Source organism: Lathyrus oleraceus, chromosome 3, assembly GCF_024323335.1.
Source record: "Lathyrus oleraceus cultivar Zhongwan6 chromosome 3, CAAS_Psat_ZW6_1.0, whole genome shotgun sequence".
In the NCBI taxonomy this organism is placed as follows: domain Eukaryota; kingdom Viridiplantae; phylum Streptophyta; class Magnoliopsida; order Fabales; family Fabaceae; genus Lathyrus; species Lathyrus oleraceus.
In genome coordinates this window covers 29,099,813-29,119,297 of record NC_066581.1, presented here as the reverse complement: position 1 = coordinate 29,119,297, position 19,485 = coordinate 29,099,813, and the positions used below count along the sequence as shown (strand labels likewise).

The 19,485-nt window shown below is 41.0% G+C and overlaps 1 long non-coding RNA gene across 1 annotated transcript in view; it reads right to left on the bottom strand.

Moving 5' to 3' along the window:
• Positions 1–2,338: 2,338 nt before the first annotated feature.
• Positions 2,339–19,485, bottom strand: part of LOC127132278 (uncharacterized) — a 63,099-nt gene continuing 45,952 nt past the window's right edge. Inside the window, exon 3 of the long non-coding RNA XR_007806657.1 lies at positions 2,339–2,445. This is a non-coding gene — a long non-coding RNA (uncharacterized LOC127132278). The remainder of the gene's footprint in view (positions 2,446–19,485) is intronic.

The window sequence follows — 19,485 nt, the reverse complement described above, 5'->3', positions numbered from 1 at the left end:
GTGTAGCTTGTTTTGGAAGAAAGTTGACAGTGGATTGAGAGAAATGGTGATGGAATTTGAAAAGATATATGGGGCATGTATGGTAAGGGAATGAGATGATAGGGTTCTTGACCATGTAAGGGTCATATGATAAGTTGGAGAGTTACATAGTTGAGTTTGATATATGCATGTTACAACGTGTTGTGGAACCTGAGAGTAGTTGTTTCTACTTGATGATGATTTATTTGGTTTAGGTGGTTTGAAACAACATGTGATCATGTTGTCACTTAATAAAAAACCAGTTGAAATTCCTTTAGCAAACCATTAATTCATTGTTTTGTGTTTTGCTTCATTGATTTGCACTTTTGATTATGCTATGTTGGTTTCTTTTTTACTAATAACAATCATTACATGTTACTTTGTGATTATCTTGCATATGAATTGACCTTTCTTTAAATTCTTTATTTAGATTGACCTTTTTTTAGAAGAAAGGGTAACTTAATTGTATTTTTTTTCTCCCATGAGACAAATTTATATGTATTTTTTAGTGCTAATTACATTATTAATATTATTTTAAAACAAAAATTACTATAGGTTATTTTTAATTAAGGAAATACCCAAGTTTAATTGATACTCAAGACCACGTAGTTCTAAGTAAAAAATCATGTGTGGATTGATTCTTTTAAGGAGTGATGCTTTAGACATTTTGAGCGTTTAAAATTTTGCTTGTTGCTCGCTCTTGGAGACGGAAGCCTTTGTTTTTTTCACATCGAAATGGCTAGAATACACTCATTTCTGAAAAGGTTTTTTAAGTTGATTTTATATGGAATTTTAGTAAACATTTGAGCATATGTGTGCTCCTAGCGCTTGTTTACCCAAGATATTCAAAAGGATGTGCTTCCAATTGTCACTTGTTATTCAGGTTTATGAAAATTAATCTTTGTAGAAATTTAGGAAACATTTGAACATAGGTATGCTCCTAACGCTCGTTTACCCAAGATATTCGAAATGATGTAATTCCAATTGTCACTTGTTGTCCTTGTTTGGTCAGAGTATCTTAAGGCGAAAGACCAAGGTATTCAAAAGGCGTGCACCAATTGTTATTTTGTCTTTCGATTTTATTAAGAAAGAGAATTTTGCGCGTAAAAACATTTTAACGTTGGATCAAGCGTTTAAAATTTATTATGAATGCATTTGAGGTAATAAAAAAAGATACTAGATGTTGCATTCTATTTTGGGTTTGATTTGGAAAAAGACTCGACGTTAGGCCTAGTTTGTTTTTGGTCTTTTTGAAAATGGTTTGTTTTAAGTTTATCTTGAATTAAGAGGTACATGAAGAAATAAAAACAAAATGAGTGAATACGGTAATATAATTACATGTCGTAGGGATGGGGACACATTTCTATCAAATAGGGATAATGTGATAATAAAAGCGAAGAAATAAAAAGGATAACAAAAATCGATCAATCTATACAAATAAAAATATAACGAAAAGATAAATGACCTCATTTAAAAGTAAATTTTAGTTTTCAAATAATGATTAATTGATTAATAAATTAGTATCAAATAATTAAACTAAATGATTCCAATTAACAAAATTAAAAACTAATAAAAACTAATTAAAATTTATTACAAAAACTAAAACCTAATTGTACTAATAACAACTAATTATAAAAAAAAACTAAGTAAAAATCTCAAAAAAACTATAAAAAATGGGTTGGGCTAAATGATAGGGAAAATAGCAAGTGTACTATTTTGACAATGTAGTAATAATAGGGATGTTTCCCATAGATCGATCTCGAGAATTGCGCAGCAATACAAATTTAAATTGTGACTCAATTGAACAAAATAAATAGTTAGGGTTTTGTAAAAAGTCACTGTATGAGAAAATAAAACAGGGTAAATCTTCTCACAATTTATAATAATATGCCAAGGATGGTGTATGAAAATCTCATGTAATGACCCTTGAGTGTATATCTCCTTAACAATACAAAATGTTCAACTACCGGATCTTAAAATTGTTTCCTCCTAAGACCTCGGAGGGAAACCTCTGGTCATTCATTTTAATCTCTAAGTCCTTAGGCTATTATAATGAAACCAAGCAATTACAAATTAACAAGATAAAACTGATAACCATAGGGTACCCCTAGCCCTAGGTGACATCTACTATGGTTTCACTATACAAACACCTTAACAATTGCAATCCCGCAAATTGTTAACCATATAACAATCCTAATTTTTCTGATAAAGAAAGCATTACGAACATTGCACAGTGAAATTAACATCAAACATCATATATTAAGGAAATTATTAATTCAGAGTCATTACACGATCAATCCAGGGACACCCCCTGGCATATGGGGGTTTAGCCTCTCATATTATTCAAATAAGATACAAAATAAAATTTAGACATTACAAAAGTAAGGGAATTCCGTTGATCTTCAATCGCATCCGCTCTTGAAGGACCTCCGTTCTTCGCCGCCTTTGATCGCTTCAATCTTAATCGTACAAAATCTATAATTGTGAAAAAAAATCCTTTTCTCCGTATTCAAAAGTCCCCTAAATAGTTCCTGATCACTAATTTGATGTAGCAAAAGTCCAAAATGCCCTCCGGGATCAGTCGTGCCAAAATATAGCAAAAACTGGAAAATGAGGTGTCTAAGCCAACACTGGCTGTGTCAGGCAACACGACAGGCCGTGTTGGTTGTCTGGCTACAAGGGCTGACACGCCCCTTCCAGGGTGGCTGACACGGGCACCCGTGTCAGCTCCCTATTTTATGGATCTGGCTCTCTTCTCTTGACACGGGTCGTGTTAGGCAACACGGGTGGCTGTGTCAGGGCTACTGTATTGTCCAATTTCCTCTTCCGACAGGCCCGGAACGTCCGATTCCCTTGGTGATTCCTCTGGTATTCTTGCTTACACTTGAAACCAGTAAAACTACCATAAAGAGACATAAATGGAGTATAATGATATAAACCAAATATAATTAACAAATTGAAATAAAAATGCAAAACATCTAATTTGCTAAACAGAACAACAAAACAGGTAGACTAACGTGTTACCGACTTCGTGAAAATGTGTCGGATGAGTATCAGAAAACAAGTAGAATCGGGGATTGATCACAACCCTAAACGTATCTCATTGCTTGTCCTCAAGTGATGCTCGAGACATCAGGACGGTCACCCCCAAATTCTGCATTCACAATGCTACTGTGATTTTTCGTGATTCCATGTTCACTTTTCATTCCCTCTTTTACTCTTTTGAAGTTTCACACTTTTCTATTTTTCTTTTCTGCACTTATCTATTTTTCATCGGTGTCCCAGAAATTTGATGAAACCCCAAACTTAGGATTTTCCACAGATCTGAGGTCAACAACATTTATCCAAGCAAGGTACGATAGTGTTTGGGCTTACGGTTATTTACAGTGGTTAAAAAACAAACAAAAGGAAATATGGCTTGAATTGGGTGAACGAAGGGTAATAATGGCGGGTTGGTTGGAAAGACTCAGGGTTAAAATAAAAAATTGTCTCAGTGTGTACATGTGTGTTATGAAATTCCAGCATCTCTTATGCAAACTAAGAGAGACAGAGATGTCGCATTACGCGAAAAACCGGCGGGAAAGAGACACAGAGCCGCCACCGTGCGTTATTTATCCCAAAGGAGGGAAAGGAAACACTCGAAGTAAACCTGGAAAGGAATGGTCTCACGACCAGAGATTGATAGGATCGGGAGTCGGTTATGCGAAGGGAAGGTATTAGCACCCCTACGCATCCGTCGTACTCGACGGGATCCACGCTCAAAAGAATAGAAAGAAGGTTGCTAAAAACTGCTCAAAACACTACACAGGACTAGGATAAAACACAGATGAAAGACGGAAGAAGGTGACTCGGCAGGATGTCGCATCCTGGGCCTACGTAGTTTGTCACACAAACATCAGAGTCGACGTAGTTCGGGGAGAAAGCGGAACATGCTCGCTAGGATGTCGCATCCTATGCATACGTATCTTCTCTAACCAGAGAAAGAATCAGAGCACTCGTAGCTCGGCTAACGCACGCCAAACAAAGACACTAAACGGAGACGCTGAGACGTCAAACGAGACACAACACTGGAAACGGAATGCCAATCAATGGGCTTATATCCAACTCCAGACACACAAAGCAAAACAGGAAACTGACTGCCAATCGCTGGACTTATGTCAGACTCCAAACACACACACACACAGGAAACCGAATGTCAATCGTTGGACTCACATCAGACTCCTACCAGAAAGGGATAAACAACTCACACAAAAAGAAAAGAGAGCGAAAGGGCGCCCGGAGAGATCAGCTCATCTCCTACCTACGTACCTCATCTGGTATGAGGATCAGGGCGACGTAGTTCCCCTTAACAGGGAAAGAACTTCTATCCTAACCAAAGACTAGGGAGATAACAGACTACTAGGGAGACTACGACTCGAGCCTAGAAGTTGTCATGCATACGATCCCTATGTTGAGGTCTCTAATCCTAACCTAACTTGCACAGGGAGCAAGCTAGCCTAAACAGCGGATAAGCAAACACAAGCACAAGTATCACACACTATATGCAAACAATTGGCTCACACAAGGCTGGGCTTTAGTCAAGGGGTCATAGACAAACAAGCCAACTGGAATGGGGTGTTGTTAGCTCTTAACCCTAACATTGAGAGTTAGGGTGAAGCAGATGAAATGGGAAATGAGGGTAAGACCTCATAGCTCTTATCCCTGGCCTGGGAGAGCTTGAAACAATGAAAGTGTGGCAGTCTAGAATCAGGAACTCTACTCCACATGACTGACACAACAAGATCTTGGGTTCTTATTCAAAGTGCATCAACACATGGTGTGAGCAAGATGAGTGACTCAACTGAATAGCAGGGGATGGATTACACATCCCTTCTATCTGCCAATGCCTCTTCACTTAGGAGGTCTTTGAATGTACAAGGCACAAAGGTAAACAACCACAAACATTGCCTCTTAAGAAGGGCTTCAGACAGGTGCCTGCCAACATAACATGACAGGTCTTCCAGACTACATGGAGTTAGAGGTCATTACCTAGGTGGTATGCCAACCACAAGCAAAGCAAAGTTCAAGTGAACTTAAAGCAACTTAGGTACCTGTGTAAACAACTAAACAGATCAGTCCAGTATTCAGACAAACAGACAACAGTCAACAACAAACAGACAATCCCAATGTACAACATATAAGTCATAAGGCAAACTCAAGTGAATTATCATCAACCTACAAAACAACCAAATGTTAGCAATCAATAGCAAATATCAACATTCAAATGATGAAGCAACATCAACCATGGAGATTGGATACTTGGACCTGAAATTCAAAGCTCACATGTAAGTACAAACCACTAGGTCAAAGCCTAGGGTCAAAGGTGAGGAAAAAATTCAAAATAGAAGCTAAAATTCAACACAATGCAGCTTCAAACACATATGAATATGTCCCAAAAAGGACCAAAACAAACTCATCACGCAAAGGCATTTCATGTGCAAGGGAAGTCAAAGGCAATTTCAAAGCATTCAAATGGACATTGAGAATGAAAATTCCAAATTAAAACAGAAATGATCCAAACAATTATGGAAAAATTCATGAGCATTCAACACATCCAATGCAATCATCATACAAAAAATCAGAATCAACAAAGATCATTTGATATGGAAATTAAATTGCACAAGTTGATCAACCAAATGTGTGACACAAATTGTCACACCATACAAACATGTGTGTAAAACAGAAATGGCAAAAAATGAGAAAAATACCAAACCAAGCCTCAAACATCCATTAACATGTTAGGAACAATCATGCAAAATTTCAATGCATTTGGATCAATATCAAGCATTTCACAATAGAAAGAGCAAGGCAAGGTCATGAAAGCACATATGTTCAATCATCCTAACACAATTCAAAATCCAGCCATGGTAAAAATCAGGAGATCACACCAAAAAAAAACTAGACATCACAAGGATAATTTGGCAAAAAAATGGAGGTGAATTGGATCAATATTCAATGAGATATGAATTTTAGAAGTTGGCTAAAAAAATGAAATCAAAATGATCAAGGCATGAAATAATGGAGGGAAACATTAAAAATGGAATGAAATTTGAAAAATAAGCTTCGGCCAGAATCGAACCAGGGAGGGATTCAAATGTGAAGCGCGCGCATCACTGAAACGCTGCCGTTTCATTTAATGATCGGGCTTCCAAGTCAGCCAGTCAACACCAATGTGGCACGGTCAAACAAATGTTGGCCAATGGAAAGGCCAGCGAAGCGCTCGCGTGGGCGAATAAGACAAAAGCCCTAGGCCAGCGTCAGCATGAACCAGGCGGTGGCAAAACCGTCGCTATGTGGACGCTACATCGTCTTCCTCGTGAAGACGATGATGAACAGTAGCACGTTCAAACAAATTTTCCAGAACTTCAAAATCTTTACATCAAACGAAACCTTATGCAATGCACATCATAGATCGACCATTAATTCACACTAATTCATCATAACAAGTTCAAATCATGCAAAATAAATTTGACGAACCAAACTTCAATTGAGCATATCTCATGTTATAGTGCACCATTTCATGTGAAATTCATACCAGCATCATCAGTGTTAAAAGATCTACACAAATATGTACATAGATTGGCAAATAATGGAGATCGAAATTTCACCTTCTTGAAGATCAATGTGAAGAAACAGTGTGTTCAAGCCTCCAGTAACGTCCAAATCCACTCTATCAACTCTGATATGAAGCTTTGTGTATGTATGGATGCCTAATTCCTCTTGAATCCAGCTCAAACTCCATGTGTCATGTTCATCTTCAAGCTTAGTGTGTGTATGGTTCTGGCACGAATTGGACAGAATAACAGTTGATTCTCACTCTAAACTTCACCAGGATCAACAATTCACCAAGAGAAATGGTGCTTATGTGAGGAATTTTGAAGTTCTTTGTGAGAGAAATTTTTGATGAAAACTCAAATTCTAGATCTGAAACTGTGTGTTATGATCAATACAGTTACAATTAGCCTTATATATCACCTACTAATCAATCTGAAATTATCACTAAGCCAAGGTTAATGGAGATTAGGGAGATATAAGGTGTATGCACAAATTGCCATTTTCACCTCATGCATGGGATGGCTACGTGAACAGTGCACAAAGAGGGCCCAAAATCACTCAAAATCAGCCCATGCACACATTAGAATTGGAATTATATTCATGTGATCAACCAATTTTGATTTTGGCAATTTTCCTTCAAAAATAGCATGCATGAGCACATGGTTGTATGAGTGAATTTCATGCAATGTCATGATGTATTTGTAAAGTATGAGTCAAAAGGAGAACAATGCAAGAAGAGCCACTCAATTTGGAGTTTTGGTTCAAAAGATATGGCCATTTGAAGTTTCAAGCATACTTTGCCATGATTTGCTCATATCTCTTTAACCATTCATTAGATGCTCATGATCTTGGACTTTTTGGAAATGGGAGAGAAATATCTTCAACTTTCATGTTGGACAAAAATTCATTTGAAGCTTATTTGATGTTGGAAAGTTGAGTTGAAGTTGGTCCAAAAACTTGCCATTTTTGGAAACTTGAAATTACAGGTCACTTTCCATTTTTGGAAATTTTTGATCTGGCTTCAAAATCTTCAAGGTAGATGTTTGACATGATGAATAAACCTCTTTGGGACATGAATGAAGTGTCTCAAACCATTTCTCTACCTTCTAGCCCTCAATTGACTTTCAGATGACTTTTATGGGCCTCAGATGACTTGGACATGTACTTGTGACTTTTGAGCCTCTAGCCTTTGGTCAAGTTGCTTCAAAATGATCCTTGATTCACACAAACTCTCTAGAACAAACATAGGGCCTTCATCTCATGGAAATGCTTGGTCTCTTGCACAGATGAATCCTCTTGATACCAGTCTTGACTGATAAGATGCAACATGATATGCAATGACAAGGTAATGTTAATGTGATGTTAGTGTAATGTCAATGACCTAAAAATGAAATGAATGTACAAATAGGGGGTGCAAATTTGAGGTGCTACAGCTGCCCCTATTCAATCAACTGGGAACCTGAACGGATGAGAGCAACGGCTGTCAGACCTTCAAGGTAAACAGGGATTGAATACTAAAGAACCGTAGAAATTTGCACTCTGCGGGAGATGAACAAAAACAGACAGTCGACTTGATGTACACTGACATCAAGGAAAGCGAGGCCATTTACCGATGGCGGCTTGAACAGTCGACTTGATGTACACTGACATCAAGGAAAGCGAGGCCATTTACCGATGGCGGCTTGAACAGTCAACTTGATGTACACTGACATCAACGAAAGCGAGGCCATTTACCGATGGCGGCTTGAACAGTCGACTTGATGTACACTGACATCAAGGAAAGCGAGGCCATTTACCGATGGCGGCTTCGACTGGAGAGGAACAAGATGTTCACAACGGGAACCCGACAAGACGTTTACCGACGAATCTACTAGGGATTTTGAAAAGATACATGACCCAACATTGACCGATGACTGGGGAAACAAGATATACAACCAGACGTCAACGGACGAATGGGAAAAACTCGACGTTTACCGACACCAAAGGAAGGACGACCAGACATTTACCGATGACTGGAATAAGGATATTCAACCAGACGTCAACTGACGAATGGGAAAAACTCGACGTTTACCGACACCAACGTAGGGGTGACCAGACATCAACGGATGACTGGAAAAAGACACTCAACCAGACGTCAACGGACGAATGGGAAAAACTCGACGTTTACCGACACCAACGTAGGGGTGACCAGACATTAACGGATGACTGGAAAAAGACATTCAACCAGACGTCAACGGACGAATGGGAAAAACTCGACGTTTACTGACACCAACGTAGGGGTGACCAGACATCAACGGATGACTGGAAAAAGACATTCAACCAGACGTCAACGGACGAATGGGAAAAACTCGACGTTTACCGACACCAACGTAGGGGTGACCAGACATCAACGGATGACTGGAAAAATACATTCAACCAGACGTCAACAGATGAATGGGAGAAAGAAGCCACGACTAGACGCCAACGGACGAATAGGAAAGACTCAACCAGACATCAACGAATGAATGGGAGAAAGAAACCACGACTAGACGCCAACGGACGAATAGGAAGGCTCAACCAGACATCAACGGATGAATGGGAGAAAGAGGCTGATGTTACGGACATCGAAAGATGATGTCTACAGACACCAAAAAGGACCCACACAGGGATCAACACGACACCTACTGGTATCACAAGGATGACATCTGCATATGTCAAGACAAGGCCAGACACTTGCCGGGGACTACTCTGGGGAGTCAAGCTTTCCTTCCACTGACGAGTGAGGAAATAAACCTCTCTGGGGGATTAGCAATCTTGAATGTTGTCTGTCAAGAGCAACTGTAGCAAATGTGTCGTACAGATGTTGAACAATGATTCACCTCTGCCGGGGACCTGATCCAAGCTTGCAAGATGCTAAGGGAGGAAAACTCCTGCTGGGAAAGCACGCGACCACTTTGCTGAGCACACCCTCTCTGATTCGATCTCTCAACTCTGTGGGGAGTAGCACTGCTGCTGGGGTGCTTGCTGATCTTGTCACTCTCGGGACGGCAGAGAAACCCACTCAACTAGGGAGTCACTTGTTGGGAAAACGACACCTCTCAACCATGCTGGGGAACCCAATTCTGAAATCGACCCAGATGCCCCAACGTTGCGATGCTAAATCTTCTCAGAGCAACATCTTTACCAACCAATTTCTCGGATGGTAACCACGGCTAAACCAATTCTTGAATGCTAACCACTGCTTGGGGCTAGTTTATGCTTGCAATGCTAATGCATGAGTTTTTTAGCGCAATGCTCCATAATCATGGAAATGCTACGCACTTAATGATGCAATATGATATGCTTCTCTAAATGATGAATGCATAAAAACACACATCCCCCTCCGGGGACAACACTGGGGAGCTCGAGGATCTGCTGAAGCGCTGGATACCACTCCAATTTCCTCCCTGCTGGGGAGTAGCACTGCTGCAGGGGAAAGGATGATCCTTGTTGGGGATGACCTCCACCGAACCCGATCCATTTGGGGACTCCGCTGGGAGAAACAATCAATGCTCACCTCCACTGGGGATAACTACCAACCCACGAGCAGGATTAACTCTACCGGGGATAATTTTCACCGAACCTGATCCGCTTGGGGACTTTGCTAGGGAAAACCATCAACACAGACTTCCGCTGGGAAGACTACCCACTTCAGACTTGCTGGGGAAAACATTCCCAACCCTGCTGGGGAAAGGCATTCATAACCCTGCTGGGGATTGCAGCACTTCAATCCTGGCTGCCAAGAAACAAGCTACCCACAGACACCTCCGCTGGGGAAATAACAACCTTCAGACTCAGTGGGGACTAACAGTCCTCAGACTTGCTGGGGAAGATGCAACCTTCAGGCTCACCGCTGAGGGAACACTGATCTCGAATCCGCTGGGGGAGATAACAACCTCGAACCCGCTGGGGGGATACGGCCTATTTGACATGGAACGCCCATCGATTCGCCTAACCCTGGCATTCATCATCCAACCGCAGTGTCAACTTTCCACTTTCGAGGACTCCCAGACTCATCCGGTCTTTTCTGATTCATCACCTAGTATTCTCGTCTTTTCTTTGCTTCGAGACACTTGATCTCCTCAGATCCGGGCTAACTCTCTAATCTTCAGACTTTGAAGAGTCTTCTTGATTACCCTCTAGGATCGTCGTCGCAATTCTTTCACCGTCTTTTCACCGTTCTTCTATCCCTTGCCCCTGATTGGAATCTGCAGGGATCTTTTGTCAAAAGGTTATCCATCACAAACTGCAAGTGAATGAAGATATCTAACAGCACCTGCACAAGAGATCGTTAGATAAAAGCGTGCCCCAGGCGTGCCAACATTTCAACACCTAGGTCACTCAAACTTCCGAATAAGATTTCCAGATTTCAATCTTATAAGCATGCATCGGAAGGGACCTCTATGTTTCAAAATGCAAATATTCTTATCAAAAATAAACGGATATTTTCGCAATCAAAGCGGTAATGAAGACAAAAACAAAATTATTTGACTGAACATGCATTTATTGACTCAAAAAAGGTGGCTCAGAACCGAGCAACACACAGGAAGCAATCCCTGAAAAGAGGTGATTGCGCACAAAAGGAAAATCTATCCTAATGGCAATGTGAAACCGTGATCTCATCAGGTTCCAACTTGGTTACACCTCATATGTCCTCAAGACTTTCCGCACTTTCTGTCTTCTGAACAAGACGCTTCCGATCGATCTCTGTCGGGGATTATCCAAGTCATATCCAAAGCACAAACGATCATGCTAGACGCAGTTATTCGTTTCAATCCCTCTTTTTCCTGGACCGCCCTTTCGGGCTTTTGGTCCACCGGGATACCCTTTTTTGCCCAAGCCGCCCTTGTGGGGTTTTCAACTTGCCGGGTGTACAGTTTTTTCTTTTATCCCTAATTTTTGCCCGAACCATTTTTTTTTTTGGTTCGTCGGGATTCCCATTTTTGCCTGGACTCTTTTATTCTTTTCGTCCAACGGGTCTCTCTTACGAAGTATTTTTTAACTGCGTCTGCATTCACAGGGGATGGAAAATCCTCACCATCCATGGTCATCAACAACAAGGCTCTGCCAGAGAACGCCTTCTTGACCACGAATGGGCATTCATAATTGTGTGTCCACTTGCCCCTACGATCGTTGAGGAGGAAGGATCCTTTTCAACACCACCTCTCCTACGTGGGATGCACGAGGTCGCACCTTTCGGTTAAGAGCCCGTTTCATGCACTGGGTACAACTGCCCCATGACAAATAACTGCCAGCCTTTTTTCCTCAATCGGGCTCCTTTCATACCGAGTCCTTATCCACTCGGCCTTTTCTAATTTCTCATCCATCAGGACTCTCCACAATGGGATCTAGACCTCAGTAAGTAATACCACTTCTATCCCATACACGAGCGAGAACGGCGTTGCCCCAGTAGACGTACGCACCGAGGTCAATACCCAGGATACAAGCTTCGTACTCAGCCACCATTTTTGGTACATTCAAATGCTAACCGGGCAACAAAAAGAATGTGGGATCCCTTTGGCGTAACCAAAGCGGTACCAACCCCACTACCATTCATATTGACAACCCCATCAGACATCAGAATCCGTTCGGATTCAGGGTCAGGCCCCTCCTTCGGGATCGGTTCCTCACAATCTTTCGATTTGAAAACCTCGATGTCCTCATCAGGGAACTCAAACTTCCTCGGTTGATAATCCTCAAGGGGTTGCTGGGCGAGATAATCGGACAATACACTCCCTTTGATCGCCCTCTGAGAGGTATATTGTATATCAACATCAGTCGAAATTATTTACCATCTCGCAACCCGTCCGGTCAATGCTGGCTTTTCACTTGTTTACTTGATCAGGTCCATCTTGGAAATCCACAAAGTGGTATGAACCAGCATATACTGTCTCAGTCGGCGAGCAACCTATGCCAAAGTACAACAAGTTTTCTCGAGCAGTGAATGTATTGTTTCACAATCGGTAAACTTTTTGCTAAGGTAAATTGCATGCTCTTTTCGACCAGACTCGTTATGCTGACCCAGTACACACCTCATAGACCCCTCGAGGGCTGTCAAGTACAGAATTAATGACCGTCTCTCCACCGGGAGGCATCAGAATCGGAGGCTCCTACAACTTATTCTTTTATCTTTCAATACCCCTTGGCAATCATTATCCACCTGACCGTTTGCTCTCTTTTTTTTTCCAGCTTGAATGGGTTCCCACGTGGCTGTCAGATGAGATATGAACTGTGAAATGCAACTCAATCTATCTAAGAAACCACGAACCTTCTTTTCTGTTCTCGGTTCAGGCATTTCTTTGTATTGCTTTTTTTCTTTTCTTTTTTCCCCTTTTTTTAGCAGGATCGACCTCGATTCCTCTTCCGTTCACAATAAGCCTCGGCAACTTACCGGACAGCACTCCACAAGTGCACTGATTCGGACTCAACCTCAGTCTGAGTTGTCTCAACCGGTCAAACAACTTGGCCAGATCCACCAGATGCCCCTCTTCTGCTCGGGACTTTGCTATCATGTCATCAACATAGCATTTGATTCCACGATGAATCATATCATGAAACAAAGTCACCATGGCTCTTTGATACATGTCACCGGCGCTCTTGAGACTGAACGGCATCACCTTATAACACAAAGTGCCCCATGGTATGATGGACGTTGTTTTCTCCATATCATCTGGCGACAATTCAATTTGATTTTGGCCAAAAAAGCCATCCATGAAGGAAAACACCGAGAACTGAGCAGTATCATCAACCCACACATCGATGTAATGGGAAATCACCATTCAGACTGGCTCTGTTCAATCTCGGTAGTCAACACACATTCTCACCTTCTCATCATTTTTCAACACCGGCTTCTGCTTCACTGGAGGACAGTCTTCTCTCAATGGTGGCTTGTGCGCCACAACATCGATATTCCACCCTGGCATATTTTGATAAGACCGGGCGAAGATATCGACATACTCTTTCAACAGTGCTACCATTCTGCTCTTGACATTTGCCTCTGAAGCGGCCCTAACTTTCACTTCCTTTCTGACCTCGGCGGTGCCTGGATTAACAATCTTGAATCGCTCCTCGCGCGGTTGAATCACCTTCTCCTCTTGTTTCAACAACCTGGCTAATTCCAGCAAATCACAATCTTCTTCTTCTTCTTCTTTGGCATGATAGATCGGATTGTCGAAGTCATACAAAGGTGTAACCGAATTGTTATCAATGAGATCAGGAGGATAGTCACTTTTGAGGTCGAAACAAGACAAATCAAAAGGAAAGAAAAATGAAAACAAACATTGCCATTTTTATTTTTATTTTTAAACTGCAAAAATAAATGAAAAACAGGGAACATCACTTTTAATACAAAAACATCCATTTATTAATGATGCAAAATGTTGCAAAATGAAACACATGAGATGGCTCTTACAATGGACCATTACGTTTCGGGCAAAACGTATGGCTTTCATGCAAACAGAATTTGAAAAACAGAAATACTACTCTTCAGGATGAGTGACAGTGATGATCTTTGAGGCCTTCCAGTTCCCTGGTACGCACGATTTTATCTACGAGTCAAGCTCGCAGTCACTGTCAATCTCTTCACCCACCGCATAGGCATGACCTGGATCCGGCATTCCGGCACTGACGAATGTGAACGGTTGACGGCGTCCTCTGTTTTGTCTAGACGAGTCTTGGTCTGACTGATAGCCAACTCCAAACATATCTGCTTTCACCACAATGTCTATGGTCTTTCCCCAGCCTAAGGCTTCTCCGTTTTTCAACACTTCTAGGGCCTGTTTGTAAGAAGAAATGGGCATCTTCTTCTCTTTCTCAGCACAGATGGCCTTCTCCACCTTGACGGTTTCAACTGCCTGACTTGGTGTTTCACATTTTTCACCGTCCATTTCTACTTCCATCATCCTCTGAATCGTTTCCCTCACTATTACACACCCATTTGTAGCGACAACCGCACAACAATTGCCACCATCAGGGAAAGCTCCACTCTTTATCAGATGCTTCTGGACCATAGACATTGGAGTTTTTGACTGATCCACGTTTGTTTCCTCTATTTTTCTCTTGTCCTTTGACATCACGTTCACAGGACTAAGCATTGTCACAGGGTTAGCATTAACATCCGGTGTCGGTGCCAAACTGATGGCCTTAGAATCCACCATATCTTGGACGGCATGCTTAAAAGCTCTACAACCCTCAATGTTATGTCCGGGTGCTCCAGCATGGAACTCGCACTTGGCATTCTCATCGTAGTTTGCAGGCCTCCGATGCAGTTCTACAGGAACCAATATCCTTGGTCGAACTAACCCAAGATCCCTCAACCTCTTGAACAGAAGGGTATAAGTCACAGGTGGTTTATCAAACTGACGGTCCGTCGTCCCCTTCTTCACTTGGCCCTTAGCTTTCTGTGCTTTCAGTTGAGGTGGCGGTTGTTGCTGTTGTACAGGTGGATTACCAACAAGAGTGGTTACAGTGGCAGCATAAGGGTGGTAACGATCCTTACCGTGCCCCTTTTTGGCATGCACACCACTTGATTCAACCTCCTTCTCGGGCTGACCATTGCCAGAAGGCTTCTTTACTCCAGCCGACGGAGCCTTCCCCTGAACTTTCTCCTTTATCATCCAGCTTTCAATCCTCTCCAACCTCTCAGCAATTGCTTTCTGCCCCAAGGCGAGCCCTTGCACGACTTTGAACAACTCTCTCATCATCTCTTTCAATTCGAGAATGTCGGTGTTGGGTGGATCCATCAGCTTAGATTTGTTGAGTCTGGCAGGATATCTGAACGGAAGAGCTATGCGCACCGGTTAGATACTGACACCTACAAAACAGAAAACAGGTTAATATGACTCACACATGCAATGTCTATCCGTACTAGGAATATTTTGTCCTTTGATTCTGGCTTCATCGAAACGGATAATATTTCATCAATAACATTCTGACATCAGGATGTCTCTCGACCAAAATCTCAATCAAAAACGGACCCTGAGTACGGATAGACATGGGTTAAATGCAGATGGATGCGAAATGGGAATGATGCAAATGCATGCAGGCAGGTCACTGTGCCATCTTCCTAGTCAACTGAGGATCAACTGTACTGGACCGGTCTCTAAACTGATCATAATCATCTAAGGGCCCGAGTAATCATAAATCCAACTTGGGAAGTTCCAAAATAAACGGAACCGGGGGATATATCACTATCATCACAAGAAATCCACTGATCGGATGACAACCAGATCCTCTGAACAAGTATCCTCAAATTCAACCCGGGGATCCGAAATAAACGGAACCCGCTGATAGATATCACAGACAGAATTCCGGCGTGTCAGAGATAGATATCCATAGGTCCATCTGAACCATAGTCACCATTTGTACCTACAAATGATTCAATCCCGCCCCACTCACGGGTGTCATCTAGGCCAGGGTAAGGTCAAGAGAAACACAGGATAAGCAACCCTTTCAAGAATATCATCATATACACACCAGATGTATGCAACGATAGTACCCCATAAGGATCTGAACTGCTCATGATATCATGTTCCGCTAAGTGTGTAAGAACAAAAATTGTTCTACAACAGATTCCTTGATTTTGATGATAACAAAGGATGAAACCAAAAATGGCACCCTAACGAAAAGTTTCTAAGTGTGCAGGATTCTAAAGAAAGAAGGAAGAAATCTGATGATGTCATCAGATACAGAACCAGATCAGAAGCATATTATCATATGATTAGAAGCATCTGAAGTGGAACACGTTCAAGAAAGTCTAACTCTGAGCAAAACAGCAAAGTATCAGAAGCATCTGAACAAGAAGTAAGCTCTAGATGTTCTGACTCTGAACAACGCTATCTCTAACTTCCAGAAGTTATCAGCGCTATCTGAAGAAACTATCTGAACTCACAAGAGATTAACATCAGAAGCAAGATTCCAAGATTCTCCAGAAACACAAATACTCTGAGCATGGATTGCTAATCATGAAAGAGTAACGTTAAAGTCAAGTAAAGATTTGCAAATGGTTTTCCTAATTAAGAAAGAGACGTTAATCTCCAATTTCAATAAAGAAGATACTACTTGTGGTAAGTAGTCATTTCAAGGAGAGAAAGTTATCCTGCAGAAGCTATTTAAGTGATGGCGTAAATTCATTTTAATATCCACCAGTTTCAACTACTACTTCAACTGATATATAAAATGGGCTGCAATCAACTTTGAAACACAAGTAAGCCAACAAGCCAAAATTATACTGAAACATCAACGCTCAAGAAAAACACTTTTGCTCTCTAAAGATCTTCACGAAGCTTTTGCTTATAACGTGAAAAACTCTTGTTCTTAATACTGTAATATTTGCTTTCTTAGAAGCACTCTAGATTACATAAATCTTTTATCTATTGTTTGTTTATTTCCTCAAGTGACTCTGTGAAGTCTGTATACTTGAGAGGACTAAGAGATCTTTCTCTTAGACGTTGTTTGTAATCTTTCAAGATTAGTGGATTAAGTCCTTGTTGAAGGCGAAATCACCTTGGCCGGGTGGACTGGAGTAGCTTTGTGTTATAAGCGAACCAGTATAAAATCATTGTGTGGTTTTCATTTTGAAAAAGCGCTTATTTTTCCAAACAATTCAAACCCCCCTTTCTTGTTTTTCTCACCTTCAATTGGTATCAGAGCTCCGGCTCTGTTATTGATTTTCTAATCAAACACTTAACAGTGTAGAGAGATCCAGTACGAAAAAAACCATGGCCCACTCAAATGAAAGAGATAGTTACAATGCTAAGCCTCCTGTTTTTGATGGAGAGAAATTTGATTACTGGAAAGATAGAATCGAAAGTTTCTTTCTTGGTTATGACGCTGACCTCTGGGACATTGTCACAGATGGATACACACCTCCAGTCTCAGAAAATGGAGCTGAAGTTCCCAGAAATAAGATGTCAGAAGATCAGAAACGTATCTTCAAAAATCACCACAAGGCCAGAACAATACTTCTAAATGCTATATCATACAACGAATATGAAAAGATCACCAACAGAGAGACAGCCAAAGATATACTTGACTCTCTGAAGATGACTCATGAAGGAAACTCCCAAGTCAAAGAGACGAAGGCTCTGGCGCTTATCCAGAAATATGAAGCCTTCAAAATGGAAGATGACGAAGCTATAGAGGCTATGTTTTCTAGATTCCAAACTCTTATTGCAGGTCTCAAGGTGCTAGACAAAGGATACACAACTACAGATCATGTTAAGAAGATAGTCAGAAGTCTGCCAAAGAAATGGAGACCTATGGTTACTGCTCTGAAGCTGTCAAAGGATCTGAACAATATCAGCCTTGAAGAACTTGTCAGTTCTCTCAGAAGCCATGAGATAGAACTAGAGGAAGATGAGCCTCAGAAAAAGAACAAGTCCGTAGCGCTAAAGTCCAGATCTGAAAGACGGAAACCTGACAGAACCAAAGCTCTCCAGGCAGAAACTGAAGATACTGACGACTCTGAACCAGAAGACTCTGATGATGAAGAAGAATTGTCCCTACTAACCAGAAGAGTTAAGCAACTCTGGAAAAAGAGGAACAACAACTTCAGAAGACCAAGACCCAGAGGGGATCGATCTGAATCAACTTCAAAAGGTAAATCTAACAAAGATATTACCTGTTATGAATGTAAAGAAACAGGTCATTACAGGAATGAATGCCCCAAGCTAAAAAAGGACAACCCTAGAAAAGAAAGCTTCAAGAAGAATACCTTCAGGACAAAGAAAGGACTGATGGCTACCTGGGATGATAGTGAATCTGGATCATCAGAATCTGACTCTGATGAACAGGCCAATGTGGCACTTATGACTACCACATCCAGGAGTAGCTCAGATGAAGAATCTGAAGAGGTATTTTCTGAACTTTCTCGATCTGATCTAGGATCTTGTTTGTCAGAAACTCTTAGCTCATATCAGAAATTAAAACAAAAGTTTAAAAACATTAAAGGTTGTCTTAAAGCAAAATTTGAAGAATGTAGTGAACTTGAGATGACAATTCTAGCACGAGAAGATACAATCAGATCTTTAACACTAGAAAGAGATGGAGCAAAAAGAAAAAGCTTAGAATTAGAAGAAGCGTTGTCTCAAGCACCACAAACTTCAAATAAAATAATTTATAAATACGAAGAAGCCTTTCAAGAATTTCTGAAAAATGGGATAGATAGGAGTATTATGGCATCCATGATTTATGGAGTTAGTCAGAACAATAAAAGGGAATTGGGTATGATCCTAAGGAAGATAAAACTTCTACCAGTAACCAACTTAAGTCTCCCTTTTCATATCATTACACACACACACAAGAACAAAAATTTAAAAATGCTAGAAAACCCAAAGTTATAAGAAACTCTGGGAAAACTAATCTGAAAGGACCCAAGAGATTCTGGGTACCAAAAGATAAGATTGTGTATGTTGCAGATATCCTATGCAGCAAAGTTCAGACACCAGTCATGGTACCTGGACTCTGGATGCTCGCGACACATGACGGGAAGAAAGTCTATGTTCCAAAGTCTGGAACTTAAAGACGCTGGATTTGTAGGCTTCGGAGGAGATCAGAAAGGAAGGATCAGAGGCTCCGGAACTATTGGTAATGGTACTCTTCCCTCTATATCTGATGTTCTTTATGTAGAAGGATTAATGCATAACTTGTTATCCATAAGTCAATTAAGTGATAACGGTTATGATGTAATCTTCAATCAAAAAACATGTAAAGCCATTAATCAGAACGATGGCTCTATCCTTTTCACAGGCAAGAGGAAAAACAACATTTACAAAATAAATCTTTATGATTTAAAAGATCAAAATGTTAAATGTCTAATGTCAGTTCACGAAGAGCAATGGGTATGGCATAAACGCT